Raw genomic sequence first — 6451 nt, 5'->3', positions numbered from 1 at the left:
GAAAGAGAGAGAGGGAGGAAGGGAGAGCAGCTGGTGGGAGGAGAGAGAGAAACATTGTAGGAAAGTAAAATGGCATAACCACCATGGATACTAGCGTGACAATCCTCAAGAAACTAAAACAAGGTCTTCCACACAGTCCGTCTGTCCCACCTTGGGTAAGGTACAGAATGATGCCATTACCCTGAACAGCTTCCTGCTTGCCTGTGCTTATTGCCTGTACTGGCCACAGTATCTAAATAGAACTGATCTGTGTACCTACTGTTTGTTCTAGTTTGCTTCTCTGTTGCTGGAATAAAACACTGACCAAAAGCAACTTAACAAGTGGTTTCTTTGGCTTAGACTTTCACATCAATGTCCAACACTGAGGGACATCAAGACAGAAACTCAAGCAGGAACCTGGAGGCAGGAATCCAAGCAGAGGCTGTGGAACAACACTGCTTTCTGGCTTGCTCTTCATGGCTTCTTTAGCTATCTTACATAATCCAGGACCACCTGACCAAGGGTGGAACTATCCACAGTGGCCTGGGCCCTCCCATATTAAACATTAGCCAAGAAAATGGTCCACAGCCATGCCCACAGGCCTCTCTGCTAGTGGCAATTCTTTCTTCCTAGGTATCTCTCTACTTTGTATTAAGATGAATGGGTAAAGAAAATGCCACGGAAGAAGAAGTGGGGCCCCGCCACTCATTCTCTCTCCCTCTTTATCTCTCTCTCCCTCTCGGGGAACATGGCAGGTGTGAAGGAAGCAGCATCCTTCCAGGGCCACCTGATTGGCGACCTGGATTCAGACAGCAGGGAAGAGGGAACCTCCAGTATGGCAGAGGAAGCTACCGAAGAAAAGACAGAAGAATTAGAAGGGCAAAGGGGCTGTGTCAGCAGGGCAACAAGAACTTGATAAAGAATCAGGAACCTTGGTGGACAATGTAGCAAAACAGTTGGAGAGACAAGCACTGGAGGAAAAAGAGAGAGATGATGATGACGAAGATGGAGATGGTGATGTTGATGTTGCAACTGGAAACAAGAAGAAGAAGAAGAAGAAGCAGAAGAAGCAGAAGCAGAAGCAGAAGCAGAAGCAGAAGCAGAAGCAGAAGAAGAAGAAGAAGAAGAAGAAGAGGAGGAGGAGGAGGAGGAGGAGGAGGAGGAGGAGGAGGAGGAAGAAGAAGAAGAAGAAGAAGAAGAAGAAGAAGAAGAAGAAGAAGAAGAAGAAGAAGAAGAAGAAGAAGAAGAAGACGACGACGACGACCAAGAGTTCAAACAGACCCTCCCTCAGTTCCAATATGTGAACTGTAGACCTGTGTCCTAATGGTGCATTTCCCAAAGGACAAGAGTAGGAATACCCACCCACCCAAGATAGGTGGACAACTGCTTGGAGAAGCACAAGTGAAAAGAAAAAGGCACTAGACCAGGCTAGTGAGGAGATTTGTGACAACTTCCGAGAAGCTGCGGAAGCACACCAGCAAGTTAGGAAATATGTTATGAGCTGGATCAAGCCTGGAGTGACAATGGTAGAAATGTGTGAGAAGTTGTAAGACTGTTCCTGAAAACTAATAAAGAAAAATGGGTTAAATGCAGGCCTGGCCTTTTCCACTAGATGTTCTCTCAACAACTGTGCTGCACATTATACTCCCAATGTGTCACGCCCACCTCGGCCGGCAAGGAAGACACAACACGGTTGGATTCTTCTCAACAGCCTTTACTGCAGGACACCTTCATTGTTGACACGGGGACGCAAGCAGCAAGAGCGCTCGCCTTATATACACAACAGTATGCTAATATTCTTTCAGGGATTGGTGGGGCACAAGTCACCCCACTGTCATCCCAGCTACTTGTCCTCCAGAGATTGGCGCGGCATGAACCCTATTAGCATAGTACCGCCCCAGCCAGACTGACGGCAGGTGCAAAACCCCACGCATGCGCAGTACTGTTGTTCACCACAGGAGGGTACCGGGTCACCTCATTATCATACAGCTGCCCTGAGAAGGGGACAAGTCTGCGCATGCGCGGTAAGCTATTCACATTCGAACGGGACTGGCTGTCGGCGCCATCTTTACTTCGCCGCGCCGCGCACTACACCAATGCTGGTGACACGACAGTCTTACCATACGATGACATCTGTAAGACCAACTTTGGAATGTATATAAGTGGTAGAATAATCGACTGTACTTTTACTGTTACTTTTAATCCCAAGTATGACATATTATTAAAAGCTGTAAAAGATGCCACTAATACTGGAATGAAGTGTGCTGGGATTGATGTTCGTCTCTATGATGTCAGTGAGGCCATTCAAGAAGTTTTGAAGTCCTATGAAGTAGAAATAGATGGGAAGACATATCAAGTAAAACCCATATGTAACTTAAGTGGACATTCAATTGGGCCATATAGAATTCACACTGGAAAAACAGTGCCCATTGTGAAAGGAGGGAAGCTACAAGAATGGAGAAAGGAGAGGTGTATGCCATTGAGACCTTGGGTAGCACAGGGAAGTGTGTGGTTCATGATGACATGGAATGTTCACACTACATGAAAAATTTTGATGTGGGACATGTGCCAAAAAGGCTTCCAAGAACAAAACACTTGTTAAATGCCATCAACGAAAACACTGGTGCCCTAGCCTTCTGCCGAATGTGGCTGGATTGCTTGGGAGAAAGTAAATCCTTAGTGGCTCTGAAGAATCTGTGTGTGACTTGGGCATTGTAGATCCATATCCACCACTCTGTGACATTAAAGGATCATACACAGCACAGTTTGAACATACCATACTGCTGCGCCCAACCTGTATAGAGATGACTATTAAACTTAGTCCAAAGTCAACTCAACGTCTTTATTTCCTAAGCTTTGTTGGAACACATTATACCACAAATAAGTTGCAACATGTTGTCTGTTTTAACGGTGGACCTGTGTAATACTGTTATCCATGTTTAAAGGAGTTTGATCAAAGCCAAACTGTCTACATGTAATTAACCAAGGGAAAGGCTTTCAAGACTTTACTGTTAGCTGTTTCTCCCATCTAGGAAATGTTGTACTGCTCACTACTTAGGAATTACTTATACATTTTGTTTTGAAGACCTAAGAGATGCTTTTTGGATATTTATATTGCCGTATTCTTACTTGGATGCTTGAATGACTACATACATCCAGTTCTGCACCTATGCCCTCTGGTATTGCTTTTTAACCTCCTGGAATCCATTTTCTAAAAAATAAAGACATTTTCAGATCTGGGAGCTACAAAAAATGCCATATTTATATTTATAAAATGAAATATTTTTATCTGTAAAGAAAAGAATAAATCATACCATTTTAGCAAATATTTGAAACAGGTGGGCATTATTATTAAATCAGCCAGATATAGAAGAATACTGTATAGTTGATCTAGAATGTTCTCTCTCATATGTGGAAGCTAAACTATGTTGATCTAAAAGGTAGTTACCATAGCACTAGATTTGATCGGTGCCCATTGTTTCTAGGGGAAAATCCACCCCATTAATATACTCAATTAACATACCTTAATATTATACAAAAAGATAGGTGCTTCTGACCATATTACTGATGGGTAATGTAGGGAAAATCAATGAGTACCCTCATCAAACTGATACACTAATTTCTCTAAGTTGTCAGTGTTCCAGAACATTTTTATAATAAACAACAACTAAAGGTGCAGAGAAGCCACTGGAATGGATGTCCATGGAATCTCTTGTGGAGGAGGAGGCTCTATGAGTTAACTGTTTCATAACAAACCATCCCCAAAAGTCAGTTTGCTAAAGCGATGCTGAATTTCTGACTGTGGATACTGACTCCCATCTCTCCTCTTCCAACAAAGTCAGTTTGGCAAGTTTTTTTTTTTCAGGGAGAAGGCAAAACCTCCTGAAACCAGTAAGAAAAGGAGGCAGGCATCCCTCAGCAGCTACAGGGATCCTCCATGGATGCCGAAACCCACAGCTGCATAAATCACTTCCTGGAAATAGCATGGTATCTCCACGGGCCTCCCCTGTCCCCTGTGTACTTTGTATACTTTAAATCTACCCGAGATTTCTTGTAACACCCAAGACCATGTGATGCTGTGCAAACGGTCATTATCCTGACTGGTTTAGGGCACAATGACAAGGAAAACAGTTGTGCATATTTAGCAGTCCAGTTGCTTTTGCCAAGTACTCTTCATCTGCAGTGGGTTGACTCCAAAGGTGTGGAACCTGAGAACCCAGAAGGCTGACTGTGTGGAGGTCTGTTGTCTGGGCTTCTGGAAACATCACCTCTTATCCCAGCGGCCAAATAAGTGGTCAGAATGGAAGTTACCCAAACATCTACTCGGCGAATGCCTGAACGAACATTCACATACGTGTGCTGTGCTGATTGGAGTGTTCCTGGTAGATGGCTAAACCTGTTTGTTCCAACAAGCTAAGCTCAGCTGCCCACCCCAGTGCACCAATTAAAGGGACAAGCTTTGAAAGGAGATTCAGTCAACGTGGCCACATTGGAAGAGGGACAGCTAAAGTATCCAGGAGCCCCGAGTCTGTATTTTACAGGCTGCCATGAAGTATGTATAGGTTTAAATAATTGGGGTAAGGATGCATTACAGTCCTGACCTGTGTGCAGTCTCACCGACTGCTGTCTCAATTCAGACCCTGTAAGGTGCTCTGCAGCTCCTTATACCTGAGAAGAGGGGTTGGTTCTCAGGAGAAGGTCACATGGCTTCAGGGTGCAGCCTCACACTCATGGGTAATTGCTTCATCTGGGGATGGCCCGACCTGAGAGATTTCATGCCTTGTGAAATCCAAGGTCGCTGCATGTGTAGGACAAAGACTTATACTGGAGACACCCAAAATGAAGACAGAGATCCCAGGCTTCCATCCTGATTCTTAGTAACCTTCTGAGCCCAAAGAAAGAATGGATAGTCTCAAGTAAAAGCAGCTTTCTTAAGATTTACTTTTTAATTTTTAATTATGGGAGATTAATTTGTGGGTGAGTATAGGTGCCTGCGGAGACAAGAATAGGACACCAGATCCCCTGGAGCTGGAATTAAAGCTGTTGTGAGCCACCAGACGTGGGAACAGAATTCAGGTCCTCGGTAAGAGCAGTATGAGTTCTTAAATCCCTCCAGCCTCCAAAGCATGCTTCACACTGTCATGTTACTCCTCAACAAAAATGGCCAGATTCAAGGCTAAAGAGAGGGCTGAGTTGTTAAGTGAACTGGCTGCTTTTCCTGAGGATCTGGGTTCAATTCCCAGACCCCACAAGGCAGCTTGCATCTATCTGTAACTCAGGCTCCAGGGGATCCAATGCCCTAGACGTACATGTAGGCAAAACACCGATGAACGCAAAGTCAAAATGAATAAATCATTCTTTTTCTTTTTAATGATCAAATTTTTGACATGACATAATGCCTGAAGGTATTACAGGGAAAACAAAACAACGACACAACCCCTCTCAGCACATACTGTCTCAAGAGCACACAGACAATGAACAACAAGCAGGACCATCCCTCACTCAGTATCTACGTGTTGTCCCCACACCCACTCTGTGCAATCAGCCCATGAAGCAAGATGCAAAACAAAGACCCTTTGCAAACACCTCCATCACCAGTTAACTTTGTTTCCTTCCTGGGTGGCTTCCTCAACAGTCAGCCTGGAGAGTTTTAGCTTGTCTGGGTGGGGACACAAATTACTTTGCAAGTATTTTTACAGAGTTATTGTCAAAGCCCAGACTCAGCTTCCAAGTGCCAACAACCCTCCACAGTGACTTATTTTGATTTTCTTTGCATTACTGCTATAACAACCTCACAGTGAGCGTTGAGAATGCCGAGGTCAGCGTGAGACAGGCTGCAGGAGGAAATGCAGATACAGAGACAGAAACACCACAGGGAAAGCATAGCCGTTTAAAATATTAACCCACCTCATTTGTTTCTTGAAATAAAATATTCCTTTAAGTCGGACGTTTAGAAAATAAACGTCTCTTTTTAGGGGATGAAAATAACTCTTCCTTAAGGCTTTCTGATATGGGCAGATACCACTGGTGGTGGATGCCTGGTTAATATTCTGTCTGTCCGTTTCTGAAGTCAGCCACAGCTTTCCCAAGCTGTGTCTGATTCTCTTTCCCTTAAAGGAATGCATGGCTCTGAAAACACTCTCAAACAGAGGTCCTGTGGTAATGAAGGGACAGGGCAGAGAGGATATTAACGACTTCCTGTGAAGATTCCACTGACCCCCAAGATTTAGTTAGGCTTCTGTGTATCCTGTGCTATACACCCCTGATGGAGAAGGGTAAGGGTGATGGCATTTCAAACACTGCTCATTAAAAAGGATGGAAATTATTCTAGAACTAAACAATCCAACACCCAAAACTAATTTTCTTGACACATTTCCCAGGCTTTAATGACAGCTTCATTAATTGAATGTAGACACATGGGGGCAAAAACCACGTGTTTTTGCCTAATGGCCTGCCGGATGATGGATTTGTT

At 44.1% G+C, this 6451-nt stretch overlaps 1 pseudogene; it reads left to right on the top strand.

Annotated features, from left to right (window-relative positions):
- Positions 1-727: 727 nt before the first annotated feature.
- Metap2-ps3 (methionyl aminopeptidase 2, pseudogene 3) lies at positions 728-2903 on the top strand (annotated as a pseudogene).
- The last annotated feature ends 3548 nt before the right edge of the window (positions 2904-6451 follow it).

Source organism: Rattus norvegicus, chromosome 1 (assembly GCF_021556685.1).
Source record: "Rattus norvegicus strain SHRSP/BbbUtx chromosome 1, alternate assembly SHRSP_T2T, whole genome shotgun sequence".
NCBI lineage: Eukaryota > Metazoa > Chordata > Mammalia > Rodentia > Muridae > Rattus > Rattus norvegicus.
This window is presented reverse-complemented; position numbering and strand designations above follow the sequence as displayed.